Genomic DNA, 26698 nt, shown 5'->3' on the forward strand with positions numbered 1-26698 from the left:
TGTCACCGAGAAGTATATTTAATCCCTGTTTACAGAAATCCTAACGCCTTCCCTCGAGCAAATGGGTCTGCCACGGACCGGGCGCGCGCAGAGGGAGAGCCAAGACCAAGGGCAGAGGGGGTCTTGAACTGGCACTGCTGCCATGGGAAGGGGTGACGTTAGGGCTCAGGGAGCTCTGCAGAAATCCCCCTCCAAAACAGAACCGGTGGCTTCCTGCAAGCAAAAGGACCACTGCCCTTTCCTGTCTCGGTCCTGTCCTCCTGACGTGGCCATCCCTTTGGAGGGGTCACATCTTTAATGTCCCTCCCACGAGGGATCCCTTCCTCTCTGCGGAAGAGCCAGGAGAAGACCTGGCTTCTGGCCCTTGTAGTCTTTGGGGAAAAAAACAGTGAAAAGAGTGTAGCTGAAGTGCTCCGAAAGCAGAAAACAACGCCGCTTTCCACTTCCCTGGTATGGGATTTATTAAAGAAAGCCCTGGGACGTGAGGAAGGAAGAGCGGCTGGTTTTCGGTGCTTTTGAAGGCTTTATTTACCTGAAGGCTTGGAAAATAGCTCTGCACCACTCATGATCTCAGCCGTGTAATGAGTTGCAGAAGAGCTGGCTTGCCCAGGTGAACGTGGGGTTTTGCATCCATCAGATGGGGTGCAGACCTCTGCGCTCAAGCACGGGGAGGGCCACCTGGGAAACATCCCAGTTTCCCTGTGTGCCACCGGCTCACTGAATTATCCATATTTCACTTCTCGTGTTGCTCAGGAACTGGGACTGCCTGGGTGAAGGTACCTACAGCCTTCAAGCAGGGACCTAATGAACCGCGGACAAGCCGTAAATTGAGATTTATTTTATCGCCGCTGACATCCGGACAGGTTCTGGAGTGCCCTCGTGTAACCCAATACCTAACCCGATGCCCCCCTTCCAGATCTGTTTTCCCCTTCTCACCTTTGTAACTTGTACTGTTTAGTGTAACTGGATTATTGATAATCCTGGAGTTTAACTGTGTCTCCGTGAAGGCTAAATATATCAGGTGTGTAAGAATTTACACGGACAGCTGAACCATCCTGTTTGCCCATAAACTTCTGCTATAAATATGAGCAATTTTTAAACACAGTGAAACCCACCCAGATTTTCAAGCCATGACTTTTAAGCCCTTGGGTAGATGTACAGGGTCAGCGGCGCCGGGGGTGAAGCGTAAGATGCCAAACTGGCCAGATGAGGAGCAGAAATGTCAAAACATGGTTGAGATGTGAGGGGCTGATCCGCTGCTGTCCTGGGGAGTGAGACGAGGACTGCGCTTAACACCACCGAAACCTTGCTGGAGTGTATGTTATAACCCTGGATACTCCTTTCCTCCCCTGCAAGTTTATAGACATGCAATTATTTACTGGCCTTGATTGCTCTTGCTTTGGGCAGATTTATGGCACTTCACTCCTGGTGGATGTGAGCTCTTTTCCGGCGGAGAAATCAAAGGAAAGGAAAACAAGTCTGCAACCCGGCTCCATCGGAAGAGTAGACGGCAATGAGGTTTGCTCACACGCCGCTGCGCGATGGCTGCTGCCTCTTCAGATGTTTCCCAGGTTGGGTCTGATGGGACTGGAAGGGCTCCAGGACAAGGGCTGCCGGTTAGCGGCATTACATGCTGGACGGAGATCGGCCAGGAGCTATTGCAGAGAGAAAAAGCAAGGAATCGTGTTGGGTGCTTTGGGTCGTTCATCAAATTACAGCACTTCTCGTTGGTGCGAGGTTCATTCCTGCTGTGCCGTCCCATCTGATAAGTGAATGACATGAGCTCTTCCGTTTGAAAGGGTTTTTAAAAGGCAGAGAAGATGGTGGTTGCAGACCACAGAAATCAGATGAATTTTCCTTAAATGGGGAATCAGGAAGGGGGAATGGGGAAGCAAAAAATGGAGAAGTTGTAACTGAATCCACAGGGTTTGGCCAAGGGATTCATAATCAGAGGGATTCTTACAGGTTTCCAAACTGATTGAATGCGTTTCCTTTCCCCCATACAGGACTGCACTGGGGTTGATTGGGCTCCCAGCGTGCCGCTGAACTGGGCTTTAAAGTGATGGTAATAACGGAGCATGGAAGAGAAGAAAGTGCCATGCCGAGGGTTGGATGAGGCCATGTCTGTGGATGGAGGAATATCTCTCATCTTAGGTCAAATGACACGGCCAGGAGAAGCAAGTAAACTTTCAGGCTTCGGAGTTCTTTATAGGAGACATTTAAGCATTTTTGGGTTTGATGCTTTTCTCCCTTTTCTCGCTCTGACGTCAAAACACCCAGGCACAGTAGCTGAACATCCTTCGGGTGAGCTCTCCCAGGCTGATTACATCCAGCCTGAACTTCTTCCTGCGTGTTTCACTTCTTCCAGTAAAAGGTAGTCATGCTTCATATTTATAACCGTCCCCACTTTTGTTCCTTGATGTTATTCAGATGCATTTTTATATCGCTTTGGATTCTCTTCTTTGGAAAGTCCCCGTGGAAGTATCGGCCAAAATGAATAACAACCGGAAACAATAAAATGGAGAAAGATAAAATCAGGAAGAGTAAGGTTTGTTTATAGATGTGAACAGCTTTTCCAGTAAACCACCAGATGAAGAGGTTCTTCAAACTCAGAAAGTCTGAAAATGGGGTCATTAGGAAAGCAACCAGGCTCAGAGAATCTTTGGACAGGGAAAAAAAAAAAAAAAAGAAAGAAATAACGAGCATGACTTCTTCTCTTGAGAACATTTACTGAACGAGAGATAGGAGTGAGTCAAAATGTGCGCATCGCAGAAATAGCATCACCTGCCCCTGAAGCTAGAGGGGAAAAGGGGTGGTGCTCTGAGGAGGCAAAAGTGTTCAGAAAGTTGCTCTTTTCCTCCTTTTGAGCTTGTAAATGCATTTGTATAAGAAGATGAGGAAACACTGTAGGAAAAATAAAAACAACAGAGCAACAGTGACTGCTGTAAAGGCAAAGGTATTTGAATCTATGTTTAAAAAAAAGCCTAAAGGAAGGTATGAGTTATGGCAAACTAAACACCACGAACACCTCTGCTCACACCTGAAGAAAATTACTGTTGATTACCCAATCATTTAAGTAATTCCTGTTTAATTTGCAAAGCCAGGCCACAAGTTGTGAAAGGAGAAATACAAAGTGTGATACCTTCACCGTTTTCACTCGTCTGGCATTCACATGAGCTCCCTGGTGACCCTCTCTCTGGTCTCACCTCGAGGTCTTCCCAGTGGATGGAAGGAGAGGAGGGAGCAGCTTTTCAACAACCTCAATTTTTGACATAAAGAGAGCCAGCCCAGTTATGTTGTTTTTTTTTCATTATTTGAGTTATGATGATGCCTGCAGACACCTTTGACTGTTCCCAGTGCTGGGGGTGGCTTTGCCTCTCCTTGGCGTTCGGAGCCAGGGCTCTGCTCTGAGCTGATGGTCTTCCTACTTTCCCATGGCATGTGAAAAGGGAAGATGCTCCAGGAAAAGCAACATTTTACTGTGAGCGACGGACCTGAGAATGGGATGAGTCCCGGGAGAAGATGTGGGAGGGTCCCTCAGTAGTGTTCAAGGCGGGAGCTGACTTCCAGCCCTTCCCAGCCCTCGGTGGTCACCAGGTCCCAGCCTGCAGGATGCCACTGGGCAACTTTGCTGCCCTGCCAAGACTTCCCATGAAGAGCCGATGGGGAGGATGTTTTCCTGCTGCTTCCCAGATAGGCTTTTGGATGCTCAAAAAAAAAAGCAAAGCAGAGTTTGTGACCAGAAACAGGAGGACATAGACTGATTTTCTAGGGTAGGAAGCGCTTCTCACCTAACATCATCTTGATGAGCACAAGAGAGATTGAGGCTCCAGCAAGCTGGTGGGAGCACACAAAATATTTCTGTTTCCCCAGCCCCTAGAAAGCGGAGGTAGACAGCCGCGCATGGTGGGACTGCCATCCCCTTTGGTCTTGCTGCACAGTGGTCTGTGCTCTTTGCTGGTGGAAGGAAGAGAGCTGGAGATGACAGGGAGCTTTGTGCTGCCAAAAATGAAGAGGGCGGGAGATGGACGAGAGTTGTATGGTGCCAAGGAGCACAACTGGAGGGTCAATGGTGGTGCTGATAGGTTTGACATGAATGTAGCTTGGTGAGGATCCAGCTGAACACAGAGGAAATGTGTGTGTCTCCATGCACGCAAGCAGCTATGAAATAAGCTCCTTTTCCTTAGAGGAAGGGGCTCGGTGACTGGTGTTGGCTGGGGATGTTGTCAGGGTGCTTTACAGAGGGAAACCGGCAGCGAAAGGAGAAGAGCTCTTTGCTCCAGGGAATGCACCCGGATTTTCTCCATCCCAAAATGAGCTCACCCTGGCACGCTCGCATTAAATACATTTTACGGCAGTTCTTTGAATTCAAGGACAACTAAACGGCTCGTCCCTTGAGTGGTGACGCTGAGCATCGCAAGCACAAACATGTTGGGCTCCTTTTGCTGGACGGGGCTCGTGGTTTGTGTTCTGCGCTCCTTTGCAGTGCGTTGGCTTGCTTCTGCTTCTAATCTAGGATGCCTTGTTTTCCCGACATCGTTTAATCAAACCTTGGTCTAATCAGTGCCAGAGCATTAATAAGCGTGAGGCTCTGCAATCCTAAGCAGCCATGTAAAATGCTGGATACAGTAATTTTCCTTGTTGGTCTTTCTGCGTCAGGTCCTGAAATCCCCCAATTAAGTTTCGTACCAAGAAATGAGTAATGTTCATTGCAAACTCATGTTAGCGGGGCACTTCCAAGGTCCTGCCTCCCACTCCTGCGACGCATTAAGCACGTGGGAAAGCAATGTGAATCCCACGTGTGGAAAGACCGCAGAGCCTCTGGATTCGGGAGTCACCGCGGTGACACCCACGCACCTCCTCATCTGCAGCCACAGGTGACTTACAGCCTGCAGGCTGCTCTCCAATTGACCCCCGAAAGGCAGAATTGATAAAATAATTAATAAAATTAATAAAACCTTTGCCTCCTGGACTTTTTTTTTTCCTCTTTAATTCCACCAAACCAGCTGCTAAGTGGTAGGCAGCAGGAGTGGGGTTTCTTTGTGGGTAGGTAATTCCCTCTGCAGACGCGGCGAAGCTTTCTTGTCACATCCTGGGAAGCATCTGGTACTGGCTACTGTCAGGGACAGAAACGGGATTACACAGGACATTTATCTGGCTGAGGAATTTATATGATCCTAACTCCATCCTGCTAGCAGCATCTTAGGCGCTAAGCCTGAATAAACACTTTGACCATCCCTCTAGCAACTGGCAGGGAACAGAATGAGAACAGGAGGGGGAAAATTATCATTTTTCTTCAAGGGCTCAAGTATCTGTGCTTTTGAAAAAAACACTGATTTTATGTTAAATGGTGAGGAGTGGATTGTTAGGAGGTGTTAACTTGCACAGCAAGATCCATTCACCGGCTTCAGCTGAGCAAGGAATCTATGGCGGGGGCAGAGCGGGTTTGTGTTGCCTTAAAATGAGTGGAAATCCCTCTGTTAGGACACTTAATTAGAAAATTGCAGGGTGGGCGTGGGGTCCACACACAAGGGATGCAACGCCCACCACGACAGGGGTTGTGTCCACGTCTGGGGTCTTGCTGTAACACGGAGAAAACAAATAATTAGGAGTCGAGGGTGGCTGCTGCTGAAGCCTTGCGTCCCTCCATTGCGTTCCTCCTTCATGGCGTGCTCTCTCCCAGAATTGTGCAAGAACTGGTCCAGCTCCCCATCAAAGCCTCCTCCCCCTTTTTGTTATTATTCATATTATTATTGTGCTTGTTCTGGAGCAAAACTCCTTTTCTATTCTCTTTCCCTGCTTAGAATTTTGGTCAAAGTTTAATTAAATTTAAAGGAGCTGGAAAAGCCACATAATTCCGAAGTAAATGAAAGCGAAAGCAGTGGCTACTGCCAGGGGTGGCAGCCGTTGACGTCGGCCCTCGGGGACAGAGGGGGACGTGGGTGCTGCCAGTGCGGTGCCAAGCTGCCACAAGCCTGCACCCAAACACCCTTGGAAATGCGGATTTGCCTTTGCTGGAGGAGGTGAAGGGCTCCCCGTGGGGCCACATTTGGAGGATGCTCTAAGATGTCCAGGGGGGAGGTGGGGAGCTGGCAAAATGAAGCCCTTGTCGTGCGGTCTGGCGCTGTGGGTGGGAGCGGGGGGATCTGTTTTCCCAGGCTCCCTGCCATCAGGAATTACTGAGCTGCCATGAAATGGGAGGAAATATTTCATTATAGGCACATGCGCTTCAATTTCACATGATGGAAACTTCAGGATCAGCTTTCCTCCCGCCCTCCTTCCCCTCCTGTGCCTCATCCCTGCTGCAGCGGGGTAATGCTGGCCATCCCCAGCGTGGTCTTCCTCGCCCCACATCCTCTTGGGGGGGAGTGGGGCACCCTCCTTGCAACAGGATCCCCCCTCCCTGGGATGCTGGGATGCAGCTCCACTTCCCAATCCTGCAGCATCCCTGGTGGGAAGCAAAGTGGGTGCAGGCCGAATGTAGACCCCTAAAGCAAATAAAAAAAGAAAAAAAAAGAAAAAAAAAGGAAGATCTAACAGAAATGTGGGCTGGAGAGGACAGGATGGAGAGGAAACCCCGCTAACCCCCCGTCACCAGGGCTTTAGGGGCTACCGAGCACCCTGGGCATGGCGCAGGGAGGTGAAAATGAGCTGCAGCCACCCAGCAAGGAGAAATCCCCGTGGGGTGTTTTTTAAAAAGTTTTTTTTTTATTTTGCAGTGGCATCTCTCAGGGCTTTCTGTAGCAAAGTATCAGGAACGCTGCCCGTGCTGGGCAACGAGACTGCAGGGACCCCCTGTCCCGCTCCACACGATTTCTGCAGAGCAAGATGCAGTGAGGAACACCCCAGTGTAATGGAATTTTTGTCCCCAGCCCATAACAGCTCTCTGTCCCAAATCTGCCTCTTTTCCCCTCATTTAAATCCCGGAAAATTGCAGCCAAACCAGAAAGAGGAGCAAAGCAGTAAAAGGGAGAGCGAAGGGGAGAAATTCACCTTTTTGTCTTGGAGAGCCCGGTACCCCCATAAGACCCCTGAGAGCTGCAGGGGGCCAAATCCTGGGGGGGCAGGGGCTGGGGGTCCGCCCGGGGTACGGGGGGGCAGCACCCGGGGGAGCGGCGGGGGGGGGGGGGGGGCGGCCTGGCTCCGCGGCGCCCGCCCGTGTCAGCGGGGTCAATGCCGGGGGTCGGGGGCAGCGCCTGGCGCCCGGGAGCGACCCCCCCGCCCCCGGCTCCCCCCCGGCTCCGGCCCCGCTCCGAGCTCGGGCGGCTCCGCCCTGCGGGTCCGGTCCCGTCACCTCCCCGCCCCAGCCCCGCGTCCCCACGGGGTCCGAGTGGAGACCCCTCCGGGTGGGTCCCCTCCGGCGTGGGAAGGAGAAGGAAAAGAATGGGAATGGGAGTAAGAAGAAGAATTATAAAAAGAAAAGAAAAAAAGAAAGGAAAAGAATTATTAAAAGAAAAAAGAATTATAAAAAGAAAAAGAGTCGAGGAAAATGACAGAAAATAGGAGAGGAGAGGAGAGGAGAGGAGAGGGAGAGGGTGAGGGAGAGGGAGAGGGTGAGGGAGAGGGAGAGGGAGAGGGAAAAGGGAAAAGGGAAAAGGGAAAAGGGAAAGGGAGAGGGAAAAGGGAAAAGGGAAAAGGAAAGGGAAAGGGAAAAGGGAAGGGAAAGGGAAAAGGAAAAGGGAAAGGGGAAAGGAAAAGGGAAAGGGGAAAAAGGATAAAAGGATGAAAGAAAAAAAGAAAAAAGGAAAAGGGAAAAAGGGATAAAAGGATAACATGAAAATGGAAAAGGAAAATTGAAGGGGAAAAAGGTAAAAAGGGGAAAGAATCCCCGTTTAAATAAAGATTGATTAAAAAAAAAAAAGGTAGTCAATGTCTAAGGACGCTCTTTACAAGGCAGGGGTTCATTTTCCAGCCACGGGCTGAGCGAAGCAGTGCACCCCTGTGCCTGTGGGGTCTCCCCTCGGCTCTCGGGGCAGGCAGGGGGACCCCGCACCCACCGCCCACCTGGCCGGGCCCCGGGAGGGGATGGTGGGTGCCCTGCCTCACCCCTCTGCAGCCCATCTTGGATGGGAGCTGCTGTCACTGGGACCCCACTGGCAGCTGCCCCATCACAGCACCAGAGCTCCCTCCAGCCATCGCCCCCACTGGTCCCTGATTTCATTCCTCTGGTGTAGCTGTGAGAAATAATATTTATTTCTGCACAAAATGATAACTTTGTACCTTGTTAAATTACATACCTACGAAGCTTTTTTTCCGACATTTAAACCATATTGTATAGGCAAAGGCTAAGGCTGGGAGGAATTTTTACAGATGAGTAATAAACCTCTGGAAAAAAAAAAAAAGAAAAGATTTATGATGGAAAGCTGACACAACCTTAAGTGGATAATTCAATTTTTACTCGCTTTCTTTGTTCCCTACAGAGGCACTTAGAGCTACAAAGCCCAGGCACACACTACGGATCCTGGGGCCCGGAAACCTCCCAGCGCTGTTTGCCACCGGCCCCTGCCCAGACGCACTGGCAGCGGGTGCCAGCAGCACCCATAAACACAGATTTCCCTTTTTCGGGGGCTTCCCTTGCCTTGCCACACACCCCCACACCCACATCACTGCTGGGGTTTTTGTCTGGGTTTTTTTCCAGCTCAGTTTTTCTCATAGTTGGGAATTAATCTCTGAACAGGTTATGGTCTCTGTGCCTTTCTGACAAATTTATAACTATAAATTAACCTGAGGGAAGTTTTTGGATGCTGTGATTTCCCTTAACTAAATTCTGATTTCTTTCCCTGTATGTCACTGGACCTTTCTAATCTTTTTACTAAAAATTTTTTTTTTCAACCTGGTAGTGATGCAAAGAGAGGTGCAAGAGCATTTTTGAGAAAGACACCAGAGAAACCAAACTGGGTCAGGGCAAAATGCAGGCACAGAGGGGAAAAATAGCTTTCCCCAGACAAAAGCTCCCGGGTTTTTGTGAGTAACCCTTTGCACAGCCTGGGATTTGCTGGGCTGTTGCTTCCCATCAAGTTTCTTGTCAGCGTAACGTCATTCAAAGAAGCGAATACGGAGGAGTGGTGAAAAGGAGAAGGCTGTTTTCTAGGCATCCTGTGGCTGAGCATTATTTCCTCCCAAACTGGCTGGCAGGAATGAGATTATTTCTGTTGCAGCTGCAAAATTTACAGCTTGATCAAAATTTCATTGCACTGGAAAGTCCCATAGCCCGGGCTTATCAGCTCAGTTGATTCTGAGTCTCAAAATTTAATGTAACAATAGCCTGGAAGTTTTGCTTTTAAGTAAGAAATTCCCAGCATGGAGCATTTGGGAGTGATGGGAATCAATACTGTGGTTGATCCTGCCCAAAGATCAATGCATTTTTGTTTAAGGATCGTGTTTACTGAAGAAGGACATTATTTGCATTTTAATCCAGATTTTTTTTTCAAAAAATCAACATCTCTAGCATTCCCCTGTGCTGAAAGACATTTCCCACCTACACATGAAAAGCATGTCCTGCTTGTACGCGCGCTCGTGCTTGTGTGCTCACACAACCGCCCGTGGCTGGTTGCCACACACAGGATCGCTTCAGCCCTACATGCACACGTGTGTGTCTGCCTGGCAAATGCACACGTGGACACATGAAGTCACAGCATGCACAGCTCATGGCACACGCATGTGCCTACAGTCACGGCACACGCATGTAAATGCAGCAGAAAGGTGCAATTAGCACACACACATGCAACCACAGCCCATGCACGTGCAGTCATGGCAGATGTGCAAACACACACGTGCAATCCCAGCACAGACATGCAATCGCAGCACACATGCAATCACAGCACACACATGCAATTGCAGCACACGTGCAATTACAGCATGAACATGCAATCACAGCACACATGTTCAGTCACAACACTCACACACATGCAATCACAGCACATGCACCCACAATCACAGCACATGCACGCAATCGCAGCATGAACACGCAATCACAGCACGTATGCAGTTGCAGCACATGCACACACTCACAGCACACGTGAAATCACAGCACACACATGCAATCAGAGCACACACACGCAATCACAGCACACACACGCAATCGCAGCACGTGTACGGTCACGGCACACGCACACACCCACAGCACACGCGTGCGATCGCAGCACCCACGCCCGCATCCCCGTGCGGCGCACAGCCCCCCCCACGCCGCACGCACCCGTACCCACCCAGGAGCGCCCTGCACAGGCACCCACCTCTCCCCCTGCTCTTGCACACACGATTACCAGGCGCACAGGCATATTTTTATTGCAGCTGTCAGGAACATGAAAAACCTTTCTGCCAGCACTCAGCACGGGCAATTTATGAGCCTGCTCTGTTTGAGTGAGGAGGGGGCGGGTGGGGATCAGAGAAGAAATGATGGGAGAGAAAATGGCCCATAAATTGTTCGCCGTGATTTACACTGGAGTCCATTTGCAGCCTATTCTTTTTTTTTTTTTTTCTTCTTCTTTTTTTTTTTTTTCCTTCTTTTTTTTTTTTTTTTTTTCCGGAGCCGCACACACGCAGATCTCTCTCCCGCTCCCCTTCGCGCCGGGGTCCTGAGCCGGCCCAGCTGGAGGAAGGCAGCGAGCAGAGTTCAGTTGGTGCAGACAGAGCTAAAGTAAACAGACGTGGTCATTCGGCAGGCAGTTAGCAGCCTCTGGACAGATGAGCAGGCCTTGGCGGGACCACACACGCAAACCCCTCCAAGACCACACAGGGACCCGGGCCGCCTCAGCTTGGCACGCAACGCGCGCCGAGGGACGCTGCTCCTTCCCATCGCGCGGCGTTGGGGCTTCTCAGGGGTCTCCAAGCCCTCCCCGGTGGCTTTGGGAAGGGTTTCCCGCCCGTGGCCGTCCTGGTTCCTGCTGCTGGTGGGACGATGAGCCCTGTCACCCTGCCGCGGGGAACACGGTATACGTTCCTCGGCGGGAGACACCGCGTACTCCGGGAAAAATGCCACCGCTGTTTCCACAGCTCATAAAGTCATCTCCTGGCCTTCTCCTTCTCTCCCTTCAAATTTGGCCCATCGGTCTCACACTTTCCTCTCCATCACTCACCGCAGAGGCACCAAACCCGTGCCAGCAGCACACCCTTTTGACCAAAAAAGCCCCTTTTTGGGAGCAATGCTCTCTGCCGAGGTTGAATGGCCTCATGGTCATTCCTGAAGATCCACCTTGGCTGGGGAAACCCTCCCCTGAGCCGCTGTAGTTAATTCATCTGACAATGTTGTATGGAACCAGCACACTCAGGCACTGCACAGCATCCTTCTTCCTTGAGCGGATGCCAGCATGAAGGAAGGATGCTTCCATCCTTGAACCCCACTGAACTGGTTGCTCAGATGCTCCTCTGGTCCTTGCAGTGCTTGCAAGTGTCCCCAAATCACACTCCCTGCATCCTAGCCTTTTATCGGATGGCAAGCATCACCCTTATTCTTCCCCCACCCTGGTCAGTCTGGGATTCACGGCCAGGAGACCGATGGTGAAAAGAGTTTGGTGCTCGTCCTACCAGGACGGGCTGAGCTGGAGCCATGGAGGGAAAGTCCCACTGGTTCTTCATACCCACCCTGACCTACATGTCCAGGGTCCCTCCCAGAGTCCTGGCCTCACCGCAGGGCCAGGCTGCTGCTCCAGCATCGCCCGCTCCCAGCCGGCCAAGCAGAGCCCTCGCCGTAGGAGAAATTAGGGATTTCCTGGAAATGGCTGAGGGAGAACAGGGATGGAGGTCAGAGGAAGAGCCTGCCACCATTCCTTCTTCACTATTTCCAGCTCCCAACAGTGCAGCCACATTTTGGCCTGCCACGACCACCACCCTGCTGAGACCGGTGGGGTGAGGACTCCCAGCTTGCCATGCCCGGAGCGTTGAGCTCATCCTATTTTTTTCAACAGTTCCTCATCCCAAACACCGCCCTTGCCTTTTCACCCTCTCCTCAAGAAGCCCTTCCAGGTCCCCTTCCATGAGGGAATGGGATCTTCCCCTCGGAGCAGCAGCCGGGCCAGCGCTCGGGTGCGTGAGATTCTAAAACCAGCTCGGCGTTTGCCCGAGTGAACGCTGAGAAACCACATTTGCCTGTCAGGATCACGTTAAAGCATAACACAGACTCTCATTTTCCCACTCCTTTGGCTCCGAGGGCATTTCGGTCCCTGCTGAGAAACACGAAGGTCGCGGCCTTCAGGTTTCCAGAGCTGCCCTTACGCACCGTGGGGAGATCTGACAACGGCCGTATTATTTATACACCCAGGCGGGGGCCGCCTAATGAAACCCAGAGATTTTTTTATTGACACACGTTGGGGCTTTGGGGGAAGAGACCAGCAATCAGCCGGGCGGGCGGCGTAAACACAGTGGCTATTCGCGTGGGGTCGGCGGACTTTTCGGGGACTTTCCGCCCCGGCTTTGCCAGCGCTTAATTCGCGCCGGGGTCACCTCGGTGGGGTGTGCCGGGAGAGCGAGGTTTTTTTGGCTGGGTGCTTGGGGAGGACGGGTGGCACGGATAAACCCAATTCCCCGCTGTAAATAAGGAGTGGGAAGCGGTTTTGTAAATGCAGGTGTTGCTGGGGCGGGGGGGGGGGGGGGGGGTAAAAAAGGCAGCGGTGAGAAATGTGTGATTTTTCACGGATGATTTAGGAGAGGAAAAAGAGATGCAATTAATGACTTTTTCACCCAGAAAGAAATTATGAATTCTCAGCCTGGAGCTGATCCTTCTTACGCTGCCAATAGCCACGATGGCGGCCTTTTTGAGGGGCAAAGTCTGTATTTTGGTGGTCCGGATGCCTTTGCGGATGCGGCAAAAGGCACCGACATCGGGGTGCCCCTGCGGAGCCCGGTTGCAAGGTCCCATCCCCGGTGCCCTGACCTCTAAACTGTGCCGAGGGCTGCCTGGGTCTATTCCGGGTGCGGGAGGAAAGAGAAGCTTTTCTTGGCAAGGAAACGACTCCTAAGTAGTCTCCTCGCAAACCAGCGACACGTAGGGAAATCGTGGCTGAGTACATTTTAGTCTGGCGTTTAAAAAGGGCTGAAAAATGATCGCAGTTTCCTTTGGCAGTTGCGGCGGGAGGCTGACGAGGTGACCTTTCAGGAGATTCTGTTTACTGCAGCCGCGGGGCTTGGAGCATTGCGTGATCTCGGCAAATCTCCCTTCCCTGCCTTGGCTCTGACCCCTCCGCCCGCCGGCCAAGCGGAGCGGCAGTCGGCGAACAATAGAGAGGATACCTCGCGCGTACTGGCGGCGATAAATCACGCCGATCCTTTCCCATAGGATCTCAGCAGATGAGAATCGCACATGGCCCTACATCCTCCGCCCAGCGCCGGGTGGCTCCGCAAGGTGCAAGGCGAAGCCGGTTTTTACGGTGCCGTGCGGGAGTCGACGCCGCATTTTACTTTTAGAGATGAGCCGCCGAAAGTGGCGGAGCCAGGATTTTTTTTTTTTTTTCGCTCGGAGGACTAAAGTAAGTGTGGTGACAGGAGTCCTCCCTGCTCCAGGTGGAAGCCACTGCAGATTTCGCGGCCTGTTGGGATGCGCTGACGACGCTACGGATCTGGGAAAGCGTCTTACGCAAGCACCCGCGCAGTCGTCTTGCAAGGAGAGCGCGCGGTGCAGCAGTGTTGTCCGTCCTGGAGCCTGGCACCAAAAATCTCCCACCTCCTTGGTATTTCTAAGAGCTTTTGCTCTTACGGGCTTGAACACAGCTACAGCTCAATTGCTCATCACTTAACACCCAGGTCCCCTTTCCTCCTCCCTCCCCTTTTCTTCCTTGCATCCAAAAATGTCCTAATTCTCAAGAGTACACACACACACACACAAAAAAAAAATTAAAATAAAATCTGCCCGAAAGGCGCGCGTGAAGAATGTCATCCTTAATTATCCACGGGCTGAAATCCAGTGCCAAATGACTCCTCCTGCAACCTCGCCGGGGGCTGGAGCGGTGAATTAACCGGGAGCTGGGACTGGGGGGATCTATTTGTAACTCGTGAGGAAATCCTAGGACCTGCTTTTCCTGCGAGGGACTAAATAGAGCTCGTCCTGAAACAATGCTGAAAGGGTTCCCACTGCAAAAACCACTTTCTAGTAAACGGGAGATGTAAATTTAGATCTGGCCCTTCTGCTGCTGCTTTTCTGTCGTTGCTGGAGGCACCGATTGTTCCTACTACAGTTTGTTAACAATCACAGACCTACATTTCAGGCTGAAAAGAGCTATTAATGGCCAACAATGTTTCTACTTCTTTTCCCTTTCTCAGCTGCCTTGTTTTACGGTGTCCAGTGCCTTCCTCTGGTGTGTGTCCGTGTGTCCGTGTGTGTGGTTGAGACTGGGGACAAGCTGTCTGCTTTAAACTTCCTCTCCCCAGTGAACTGGAGCGGGTTACCTTGCAATGGAAATTTGGGACGGTTTCCTGAAATTAGCAGGAAAAATGTCAAAAAAAAAAAATCCTCTTCTTTTTTTTTTTATGCTTCTTTTTAGCTCCAGAGTCCTATTCTGGGGCATGGAGCTATCTGGCCGCCTGCGGCAGCACACGTACGCACCTATCCCCTCGGCGCTTGTTGGATGCTTACCCAAAAAGAAGATTCAAAAGGCTACGTGTCCATCCCTCTTTCCGTGAATCAAATCTTTGTGGCTTCCCGAGACGCCGGGCCCGGCCGGGACGAGCCCAGCTGGGATTCGGAGGGGATCTTACTTGCCACCACCCCAAGATAAGACAGAGAATGACCTTCAGGGGTGCATCCCATGCCTTCTCCAGTCAATGCCACCTCCACGCTCCATGCGAGCGTAGGCTTTAGGATATACCAAGGCCAGTTGCCTGGTGAAGCCCCTGTGGCTGATGGATACTGGGATGGTACCTGCTGAGCACCCTTCCCCTCTGCCAAAAATACAGACACTCTGGATATCAGCTTCTCTGACAGGATGGCCAACAAGCAGGAATATATTTCTTTTTGCTGCCTTTGCCCACAGACATAAAACAATAATTGCAGAAGGGTGAACAGCCTGCAGAGAGATTTGCTCCACGGCATTTGTGAGAGCCCCGCAGAGGAGATTTGCTCAAGGGTGAGGGAGTCACTGGCTTCTGCTGGACCTCCAAAAATTCCCTCCTTGCCCAACAGGATGCTCTCAGATCATAGCCAGGCTTTATGGAAGTCTTTGCAAAGATTTTATGGTAATTTCTCTTCCATTTTCAAGGAGAGTCCCACAAAAACCTGAAAAATCTGTGGCACAATTGGTTTCATATGGCACTGCCAGGGGATCCAGGAACCATCTCCTCCCTCCAATCCCATTCCCTCCTCGTCCTTCCTACACAAACAAAAAGAAGAGGAGAAGATTTTAGCCCCAGGTCTTGGCTAATAAGTTGGTGTATCTATAACATAGAATTACGCTTCGTGTCTTAGTTTGAGCACTAAACAAAGAGTCGGATAGGTTTTCTTGCAATTATAGAGCAAGATTTCGTTTGCAGCTGATTTGGTAACGGATAACCTCAGCTTTATTAATTTCCTGTTGCGGTGCTATCTCCTGACAATCAAGAGATCCGGGCAGAATACAGTGTACGACCACACTCCAAACCAAGGTACCTCAAATACATGCACATATAATATGTCTAGCTGATGGCATCAGGGCTCAGGGTTATTTTCAGGAAGGTTTAAGTGGAGATTCTCTCCTTTTGTTTGCAAACGGAGCTTTTAACTCTTTCAGTGCTCTGCTAGGTATCGAGAAGCTTCTTGTCAGGGAGGCACTGTGCATGGTCTGGTGGTTTGCAGAGTTGATTTTGGATTAAGTAAAGAGGAAAAAAAAAAAGTGAGAAACAAGCTTCATCTCCATAAGACCCACCAATACCAAACGTGATGTTTGTGGGGAGGATGGTGTGCTGCTGGAAGACGCTTGTTTTTGGTGAAGCAGGGGGCAAACCTGCGGCTGAGCCTCCAGATTGTAAGCAACCCTGCTCAGGGGCTTGGTGTTTGTGCTAAGGTTATGGGAAGAGTAACTCCAGGAGACGTTCACTCACCTGCTCTGTCCACACATCTGGAGCAACTGCAGTTGTCTTGTGGTCCTCCCAGGAGCAGGAGAGAGCGAAACCCATTGAATAAACTACGCAGAGTGAATATTCACCCTGGATTATTTAAGCCCTCCTCCTGCACATTTACTTAATTATAATAATGTTATCCAGCTGAAGTTGGTGGAGTCGTTCTTTTGCTTAAATATTTGCAAAGCCAAAGCTTTCTTTGCAAAATATATCAAGTGACCGTGGTGAAAAGCGCTAACAATAATTAGCACTTAAGTGAAATCGTCGTTGAAAAGCGATAGCAATAATCTGTTATCTCGCTAACTTGCACAATCTATGTGTGAGTACCCGTGCTGGCTTGGCCGCCTCACACCCGGTGTGAAAAGAGCGGCTCGGATTTATTTTGGTGTGGAGCATTTCAGAGGTGCTCTGTGCTGCCGTTCAACAAAAATAAAGTTTGCTCTGCATCCGCAGTCCCCGCTGCTGCTGAATGAAGCACTTCTAGCTTCAGACTGCGGGGCTCCTCCTGATCTCCAATCTAATCACTCTGGGCGGCCAAGACGTTAATCCCCAGAGACTCGGAGCTGCCTACACTAATAAATGAGGCATCGTTTGGAAAGTAGTGAAATTTGGACAGGACTCGCCTTGGCTCAGCCCAGTTCCTCGCATTCCAGGCGCACACAGACCACTCACGGAAGATTTATGCGTTCAAACAGGAGAATAACCTCCTGCGTATTTATTAACGTGCAACTTGGATATAGCTTGGTTTCCTTCCCCTCCACACCCTTAGTGTCTATAATTACTCCAGGGCTCGGCCCAGCCAGCCTCCTGGCCCCAGGTCCCCAAAAATGTCCGTGTTTTATCACACTTAACGCTCTTCCTTTGCCCAGGTAAGCTTTGCCTTCTGTATCGCCGCAAACCCATTTTCTCCCATCATCACAATGAGAGATGTGGCCACGCTGTTTCTTCTGCCGCTCGCGTGTTTGCTTGCAGCACGGGGGGTTTGCTCCTTTTCCTCTTAAAAAAAAAAATAAGTCAACCTGGATGGTCTCAATAATAATCATGAGCTGAGTGCTAAAATTCAAGAGGCAAGCAACGAGCTTCTCCAAACGCCTTTCAAAAACCAGCACAGCACAAAGCGAATGGCACCTTTTTGGCAGTTTGAGAAATGATGTCACACCCGCAGATCCCTCTGCCCCAGGAATGTGAATATTTGTTCTTTAAATAACTGGACCTTGACCAAACTCGATGGAAATTAAAGACAATCATTGATTTCCATGTGTTTGGAACAGCGTCCTGATTAATCTCTCTTTTTAATTAATTGGAAAACCTAAACGCAGTGTCAGTGTCATGCATCTGCTTGCAAGTCCTGGCCATGCTTTTATTAATTTACACTCTGTGCTTTTGGATCCGTTAGTCTAACGCAGCCTTGATTGCAAACGTAGGGGCAATTTGTCTTTTCCATCCCCTCTAACACGACATTTGCTTCCTGCCGGGATTACAAAGAATTTCAGAGCGAGCATTCACACCCAGGTTGTACTCCTACCATTAACAAAGTACAGCTTTGACCGGTATTTATGGAGTTTTCTACTTAGGAAAAAAACAGGTTTTAAGCGTAGGCAGCTTCTCTGGGTACCTGCTGTGTGCAGAGCTTTGTCTGCGTCTTTAGATCGTGTTGATATTACAGATATTCCTTGGAAAAACCATAAACTTTTAAAGTTACTGCTGGGTGTGGGTGAAGGAGGATCGTATGGATAAAAGGAATCTGAGAAGGGAAAAGAAGAAAACATTTAAAGAAAAAAAAAAGAGAGATTCTTAGGATGAATATGAAATTAAGAGATCAAGAAATACCTTGATAGCTCTTCCTCCCTACTTTCCTCCTTAGAATATACTTTCCAGACATAGCAAAATGGTTTATTTGAAGGAAATTAGAAATACATTTAGGGCTGCTGGGTTATTTCATCTTTGATTCGCAAGGAGACACGATCTGAAGTAGAAATGCTGCTTTTTGAGTGGAAAAAGGGTGAGCTGCAGCATGTAACTGTGTAAACTAAGGGTCGGGTAGGCAAAGGTAATTTTTACCGTTTTACAGACAACGACGTTAAGAGCGTGGAGAAGATAATACCCAGATACGCAGGCAGAGACAAAGCGAGGAGCAGGACTTGGAGCTTCCTTCAACAATAGTGCCAGTGTGCAGCCAAATTTTCATCGTTAGCCTGAGTTTGTACTTATGAATCCTGACTTGCATCACCACAACGCTCTAATAAACCAATAAATTGAGCTGTACCTGCTTTCGTATGCGTACATGCGTGTGTTTGTATGCGTTTGTGTGTTGCGCACTATGAACAGAAGATAGTAGTGGTTTAGATATTCTAATATTAGATTAGTACCATCAGGAGGAGTTCAGAGTGCGTAAAGAGGTGGCAGGTCCCCTGTATTTCGCCTTATCTGGGTCTCCTATCACCTTTCTGGGGAGGAATCTGCCATCTCCCTCTTCTAAACCCCATTTTGAAGGTTAAAACCCTTCCTTCATCTCCCCTGACAGCCCTTACCCAAGCGATAAACTCCTTTCCTTTCAAAAGCGGGAAGGGATGAGGGAAGAGCAGGCTGAAAAGCCGTGTCTGCCCGTGGGTGGAGAGCCCTGTGCTCCAGACCCACAGCTCCAGGAGCATCCCTCAACCTGAAGGGTTTTACCCCCCCCCTCAGTGATAAGGGACAGAGGCGGGTAGGTTTCTGGTCCTCTCTGGGTCGCGGGGGTTTGCCGCTCACTTTAGCAGGGTTGGTATTTCACCCCCTTATCTGCCTCTGCTGCAGGTCTGGTTTTTGCCGGCGTTTTACGTACTGCGGTTGAACGCGTCCATCTGGTTGTTTGTGCGGCGATATTCATTTATAAGCTATAGCCACTAGATATCGCATGATTTAATCCTGAGGTTATATAAATAACAATACCTATATTAAGCTTTGCAATTCTTTAAAGAAAATGAATGAAATTGTTAATTTTTCCTCTCTCCAGGGCAATTAAAAAGATAGAGACTTCTCTGAGAGTCTGGAAGTTCAGCTTGGATCTTATTAAATCACCCACGACCTTATCTAAACCTCCCTGGAGCTGCATGATAACGAAATCTTATCGCTCGCGGGTTTACAGCCCAGCGAGGAGAGCCTCTTCTTTTTCCTTCTCTGTTTCCTGCTACTTCTGCTGCCCTCAGCTGAGAGCAGCAATGCCCCAAAGTTTTGATCCACCTTTCTTAAATACAACAGCAACCACATGACAAAGTAAAAGGAGCTAATTGAAGTCCTTCAGATTTTAAAAAATACATATCCTTGGGGTCATGCGCTGGTAGAGAAGCAGGTTGATGCTTTTATGTGATCTCAACAGGTTTTTCCCATCTGGGGAGACAAGGTTCAAATAAAAACCCCGGACATTTTGAATATGAAATGTTTGGCAAAATCCAGACGTCGGAACATCTGTTTAAACCTGATTTAAGTCCTGCTTTCTCCCCCCACCGCCACCCCCCACCCCCCCCCAGAGCATCTGGGATTACTTTCTCCCTTATCTCCTTGGTTCCAATTACAACACCATCTTGTCTGTGGTTTCGCTCTTCGTAATGAAATCAAGTTTTATTTTTCAAACCCAAACTCATTCAGCACCACAACCAAGATACCACAGAGGCGCTTCGCCCCTCCTCGACTGAAGGGTGGGGGAGGAGAAGTTAATTTATTACAAAATGCAATGCACCCATCGATTAAAGCCAAATATGAGGTTTTTTTCTTTCTTATTGGTTTGTCTCCAGCTTTTAACCTATAGAAAAAAACCAAACCTTGCTGCTCCTGTAAATAGGCAGAAATATAATATATAATTCTCCAGAAGAGAGCAGTGGTGCACGCCCCGCCGCGCAGCCCAGACACACGCTCCTCGCTGGGACACCGGCCACGGGGGGCTTGGCAAAGACCCTGGGGTCTTCCTCGCCCACGGGGATGCTGGCGCAGGGGGGGAAGGGAGGGCTGTGGGTGGTTAGGGATGGAAAGGCGGTGCAGGAGGGCTGAGGAGACACAAATGCCCGCAAGACACTGATGAATGACTGTAGTGTTGCTCCCTGCGGTTTAAAGGGGAATGGAAAGGGCAGAGGGAGAGATAAGGAAGGGGGATGAGAAGTAGAAGAGGCCAACGACAGGTCCAAACCAGTTGTGATTTTGCAATCCAGCAACTTTTCTGGGTGTTCTTTTTTTTTTTTTCTTTCTTTCTTTTTTTTTCCCCTGGAGGGATTTGTCCTCTGTGCTGAATCTGAAGGGGTGAAAGAAAGGCTTCAAGCAGAGCAAAATCCATCGGAAATCCTCACTGCATTGCACTGGAGCTGGGGAAGAGAGAAAATGCTTTCCTACAGCCTTATGCCACCCAAAGTGGCTCCCAACAACTGCAAATACACCCCAGTAAAGCCAGACCAGCTTTGCTCTTGATTTACCCCAGGTTTAAAAAGGAGAATGGGAGCAGTCCAGGGCCAAAAAAAATCTCTCTAGATCAGCTTTCCTCAGCCCCATGACATGAAAACACGGTTAACAAAGATCTTTTGAGGGGAGCAGATGGAGTTTGAACCTCGGAGCCAAGTCCAGCCCCAATCTTAATGAGGTCTACGGCAGGTTTACCCAAGTTCGAAACTCATAACGGGGTCTTTCATGTACGTTTCTGCTCGCATGTGCGTGTGTGTCTGTGTATACACAGACACATGGAGGTCGTCCTTTAAAAACCTCGCCAGTTGTTTTAGATAACGAAATAACGTTACCTCACTCTTCCACTGGGAACGCTTCAAATGTTGAGGGAAGGACATTTATTTACCAAAGGCAAACCCACAGAAGCCACGATGGGTGATCACTGCCTCTGTGGGTACGTGCGTGTGAGAACAGCACCGGGTTTTGTTGCCTATCTGGCTTGCAAAATGTTTATAAGGGTAAAGGGAGTTTAAAAGGACACGAGTCTACTAAAAACCAACTCAAAAGTATCTCAAGCACAATCTCAAGGAAACTAGAGGTGCGTTGCTAGTAGCTGGATCTAATTAATACATGGCTAGGAGGAGACAACCATGAGGAAATGGGATAAATAGTCTTCAGCTGGAGCAATCTATAAATCAGAGCCAGCAATGTTAGTGGTAACGTTCACCAGCTTCCTCTGGAGATGGGCTGTGTTCTTCGGCTAGGCTGTTGGACAGCCAGTGTCCTTTGCTTCAGCTTTTAGCGCATTTTTTTTTCACAAAGGAAAAAAAAAAAGACCATATTTCCAGTGTTTTCATATTGAGGGAAAGGAAGCAGAGCGACACAAAGTACTTTAGGCATTGTCTTTGTCCCAGTGTGCAACACACGGGGATGTAAACCTTTGTCCTCAAGTGCCCTGGAGATGCCCAGGGCTGCCAGAGGAAGGTGGCTTTAACTCACTTTATCCCCAGGGCTGCTTCATCTCCTGTCATTAGAAGACAATGCACTTGAGAAACGCCTAGTGCAAAGGGCGTCCTGGCCGGGGACATCTCCAGAGCATGGCAGCCTATTGCTGCCTCAGTCATGTTTCCTCAGTCATGTCCCTAAGATGATGTTTGGGTGCTGCAGGTCCCCTTTTTGCCATCGGATGGGAGGAAAAAAGATCACCCCCAGGTGCGAAGTCCACCCAAAAGCACCCGGGGTGGGTGGGGCTGGGAAGGACGTACAAGAGGCAGCACAGCCCAAGGTCAGCGCATTTCAGGATTGACCTGTGCATCCATCAAAGGTGTTAGACCAATGCTGAGGCAAGAGGCAAACATAAGGCCAGGCAACTGCAGCAATCATAGATTTATGGAAGGGGGGAAAATATAGATACATAGATAATCTCTTTTTCACTTTCTTATCAGCCTGTTCATTTAATTTTTGATCGTCAGGGTATTTCCACAAACCCATTCAATGTAGAGCAACTGAAATTCTGCATTTTGCCTACAGAGTAAAACCAGCAGAGCACTGGAGAGAAGCTAATTTTGTTATAAAAATAATCTTTTATCTGTGCATGACAGAAATATTTATTCAGGAAGGGTACACAGACAGCAGGAGGTCAGCGCTCCCACTGCTTGGCTCAAAGACTCCACCACGCTCTTTATTTTATTTTATTTCTTTTTTCTCCCTGACAATTCTTTCCCATAGATATTTATTTTTCCTGAAAAGTATGTCTTGAGTTGATTTTGTCTGTCCTCAATACAAATCAATAAAACACAACGGTCCCTGGTTGGGTTGGGCTTTTTGGCTCACAGTTGAGGTTTGTACGCGATGGTCCCATGCTGAACTATCTCCACAAACAAACAACATCCCTCTCCCTTTCCACAACAAACACAGACCTCACGCCTTCGGTCTGAGCCCCCGGAGCTTGCAGTAGCTGCCGTTGTACATGCACGCTCTCGAAATAAAACGTGCTGAGAACTCGGTAAGGTGTTGCAAGATCTAGGTAAGATGGTGCAAGAACTAGGTAAGATGTTGCAACTGTCTCAATTTTTTTTTTTAAAGTACATGGCAATATTTTTATATGCTTCTTCTTTTCCCCATTCCTGTCCTGGGAGGTGTTGACACCTCCTCTAGCATCTCTCCAAACACGGTACCAAAACAGAGCGGTTAGGACCAACTCTTTTGTCAGGACAGAGATGCCAAAACCTAAACAAAATCCGTCATCTTGTTAAGATGGAAAAGGAGAACTTGGCCCTCGGAGGTGTTGCCGCTTTCCCGTGGTGTACGCTCCACAATGCTTTGCTCGGTGGCTGATGGAGGAGAGGTGGGGGAGGAGACAAAATTCGAAGGGCAAGAAAAAAATTTGGGCTGAAAACGGGAGAAAATCTTTCTGTTTCACACGAGCAGCTATTAACTTGAAGGTGTTTCAACCTTCTTAAAATATTGCCTGTGCTCTACCAAAACAGGGCGTCTGTCAGTGAAGGAGCTAAGGAGGATGTTATTAAAATGTTCACTGTCTCTTTCTATACATTTTCACCCCACGTAGTGATATAAGGCTTTTAGAGCTCTTTAACCACCTGTAACAACATTAACCTTTTCATCAAAAATGTCCTTCGAGCATAACAAATTATATTTATTTAAATTTTGCAAGGCGGTAATGATGACGTTCCTTTTCTATTCTCCTGCTTCTGTTATTTGCACATGAAAAACTCAAGCCGGCAAATCGTGGTGAATGGGTGTGTTTTGCTTGGGCTCCCCTCTCCATCCCAAAATCTTTTTTTCCAGCGGTAATGGGGGACACAGCCATCCCCGCAGAGCCACGTTCGCGTAGGGATGGGGTGTGACATGCTCCAATGCCCGCTACTTCTGAGATGCTGCTAAATTCCACAAGATAAGGGGGTTTTTTTTGTTGTTTTTCTTTTGTTCCAGTTTAACCCTTTACAGGAAATATAGTGTACCTCCCACCTCCAGGCTAGGGTAACCTCGCAAGTTTATTTCAGCTGTTTCTGTAGTGGCTCTGGTGGAGCAAACCTTTGCTTACAGAAAGAAAATAAATCCCTGGGAGACTCCCTGGGACTCACCTACCCAGGAAGCACAAATACAATCAGACTTTTAGCCCCTCCATCAGCCTGACTATTTCTTTGCCTTGTTGCAGGGTTTCTTTTTGCTGATAACACACACCGTGAGCGACGCACGCTTGTGTCAGCAGAGAGAGGGAGTGAAAAGAGGGAGAAAAAGGTCTGGGCTTGATGGACTCAATCTAAGCCCTGCTGAAAGATGGGGCTGAATCGGAGCACGGAGCGTGCCTGCGTCATTCACCATCTTCTCGCCTTTCAAACCTCGGCTGTGGGTGTTCGCCTCTTTGATGGTGGGATGGGCTCTGCCGATCCGCCAGCCCTCGCCGGGCTTTCACGCGCTGTCGGCTTGTCCCAGTCAGGCACCAAAAAACTTGGGATAAAAAGCCAATCTTTGCTCCCATTTGGACCAAGAGGGCTCCCATCCCTCCCACCAGCTCCAAGCAAGGTGTTTTCACCCTGGGTGGCCCAAGGGGTGATTTTTTGCCAGTGGCAGAGGCTGAGCAGCCCTTGCAGCTCCCTTGGCTCAGGCTGCCGGGATGGTGGAGTGGAGCCTGGGACGAGAGACTGTAGACGGATGGAGACGGACGGGGACAGTGGGAGGAAGCGCTCAGTTGATATTAGCGCAATGGGAACGACAACAATCTGGGCTGCTGTCGTGTTTTGTTTTGTCTTTAAGGCACCATGGTGGTGGAGAGGTTTACAGAGGGGGCTGAGGAGGCTGGAGATGTTTTGCAGATGTTTAAAGGGGACTCCTCACATGTGGAGGAGGAGCCTGAGAGAAAATGGGGAGGTGCCTGTTCAAATTCGGCAAGGCAGGGATGAAGGTGGGCTCCCAGGGGATCCAGAGGCCAGGTCTTAAATCTGAAGGACAGAGGAGGGCACAGGAGGGACTGGGCTGTGAGGTGAGGACAGGGAGCTGCCATCAGATGCAGCAGAGAAGAGCCAGAGCATGAGATGCACAGAGAAGGGAGATGCAGCTGAAGGGGCAGGGTGGAAAAAACATTCTTTTTAGAGATATTCTGTAGGGAAGGGAGCTGGAAATGCAGGGATGTGCCCAGGCCAGGGATGAGAGGGGTGATATAAAAGAGATGAAGGACTAGCCTTGGTATAGCTTGTCTAAATGTGTCTTAGCAGGAACCCTGTGCTTTTCTTGCACTTGAGCTTAGATATACTGGTTTTGTCAAGGAGAGGTGTGCAAGGGATGGCCTGGAGGATCTGACAGTCTCCGCTGCTGGGAGAGGAAAGGGGCTGAAGATAAGCCAGGCTCACTTCTCTCAGGAACGGGTCTGGAGAGCTGGTCAAACTGGAGGTAGACAAGGTGACTTCCTTTACGCCCCTTTTAAATCTACTTCTATACAAATCTGTGTATGTGTATGCAGAGTATTTTCTGTGATTCTGTGCGTGGATAGGTATATTTATCTCCCCACAATCAATTTTCAGATCACTATGTATAAAGGCAGAGGGCAAACACTGCCATTTGCTAGGTTTGCTTGGTCCTTCCCTGCACACATTTCAGTTTCTTTGAGATTTGTCTGGGCTGAACCGCTTTAATCAACATTTTGCGTGTTACCCACAATGCACAAAACTGGGATTCAACAGAACTGCAAGTACTGAAAAATCTGGAGGAACCGTTGTAGAAACAAATGCATCTGTAGTTTCTGTCTCTCCTTTTGGCTGAAAAAAGGTGGTCAGCAACCTGGGAGCTTTAACATTTCCAATTTAGAAAAATTTTCAGATTTAGAAAATAAAATAACAGATCTTTAAAAAATTATTCTTATTATTTCCTTTGCTTTGGGTGGTCCCAAGAATTTATCCTTTAGGGTAACCCCTACGATCACTGGCAACTGCAGAGGACTGTGAAGTAGGGGGATGTGGTGGGGGTATACCTTGCTCTCTCCAGCAGCGAGTGTGTCACCAAACCCTTCCCAGGAAGCAGCAATTGTAACCGAGCCTTCCAGCAAAATTTCACAGGGCTTTCTTCCCCAGCAGGATAAAATTAGCTGAGCTCTCTTGAGATGACAGCTAAGAACTCCAGCTTCCCTCAGATGACCTCAATGGAGTCATTTGTTGCTTAAATGACAGACAAACGCAGTAATTAGGTCTATTTAGTAAAGCGGAGGTGAAAGGTCAAACTACTGGGCAAACTGTCTCCACCGCTTGACTTGGTGACCAAGCCAGGGATTTGCAGGAGGTAATGTTTGTACAACAACCTGACACGGGCAACAGCCCGCCAGCAGGTCCCCGCTCGGTGGCGGGGGGCTCCGGGTGGTGTTTGGAGCCTTTTTTGCTAATAAAACCCTGAACTCACTCATTTGTGTCGTAAGATATTAGACCCAGAGGAAGGAAGAGCTGATGAAAGCGATGATATTACCAGGTTTGTAGGTAGGGGGATCAGAAGGGGGATCGGAGGAGCGGGGTTAGGAGGCTCAGGCTGAGTTAAGTGGGAAATTACCGACCTTTCCCACTTCGTTTCCCTCTTTCTCCCTGACAACGCTCCCTTCTGTTCTCTTCGCTTATTTGTTTTCTGAGCACGGTTTTGTCTTGTATGAACAACCCCATGGTGCATTCAGCACGGCACAGGCAAGCCACACCTGGGTTTCTCCCTCCTATTTTTGTTTGGGTGCCACCGCATTGAGTTTGAACATCACATGGACACGAAAGCATTGCTTTTGATACGCACCAAATCTCCAGAAGACCCCTGAACCAAAATGTTTAGCAGAAGTTGCTGTTTTTGGCAGAGTTAGGCTTGCTGCTGCCAGCTGTCCATCCTTGGGGCTCTAGGCAAACCCAGCACCCTTTTACCCATGGAGTGTTTGCAAGATTTCCCTCTGCTGCTTCATAAAGTTGAGGAATGCTGTAGGATTCTCCACTAACAAAGACTGTAAGTCAAGAGCCCCATTGGTATAGAGAGGTGGAAGAAGATGACCAATGCTTTGGTTTTGAACGAAACTAGGTGGGAGACCTCCTCACCCGGAGCACTGGGCTGGTTGCCTGTTAAAGTGCTCTATTTCTGGGTGTTTGTCTGAGTTTCTTTCAGGTTCCCGTGCCATGGTTTGCTTCTGTACCTGAGTTGTGTGGGGATGGTGCTTAGGAATCATGAGGGTGAGCCAGAACCCCTCCTGTGGTCCATCACTGCGGTGGTCGCTGCTCCAAAGAATGCTTGGGTGCCCCGG

The 26698-nt window shown here is 49.2% G+C and overlaps 1 long non-coding RNA gene across 1 annotated transcript; it reads left to right on the top strand.

The window, feature by feature from the left end:
• Window positions 1-2048: 2048 nt before the first annotated feature.
• LOC147599079 (uncharacterized) lies at window positions 2049-3706 on the top strand. The gene is made up of 2 exons (XR_015260031.1): window positions 2049-2304; window positions 2431-3706. It is a non-coding gene; the product is annotated as an uncharacterized LOC147599079 (long non-coding RNA).
• The last annotated feature ends 22992 nt before the right edge of the window (window positions 3707-26698 follow it).

The sequence above is a fragment of the Chlamydotis macqueenii genome, chromosome 13 (genome assembly GCF_036417535.1).
Source record: "Chlamydotis macqueenii isolate bChlMac1 chromosome 13, bChlMac1.mat, whole genome shotgun sequence".
Taxonomy (NCBI): domain Eukaryota; kingdom Metazoa; phylum Chordata; class Aves; order Otidiformes; family Otididae; genus Chlamydotis; species Chlamydotis macqueenii.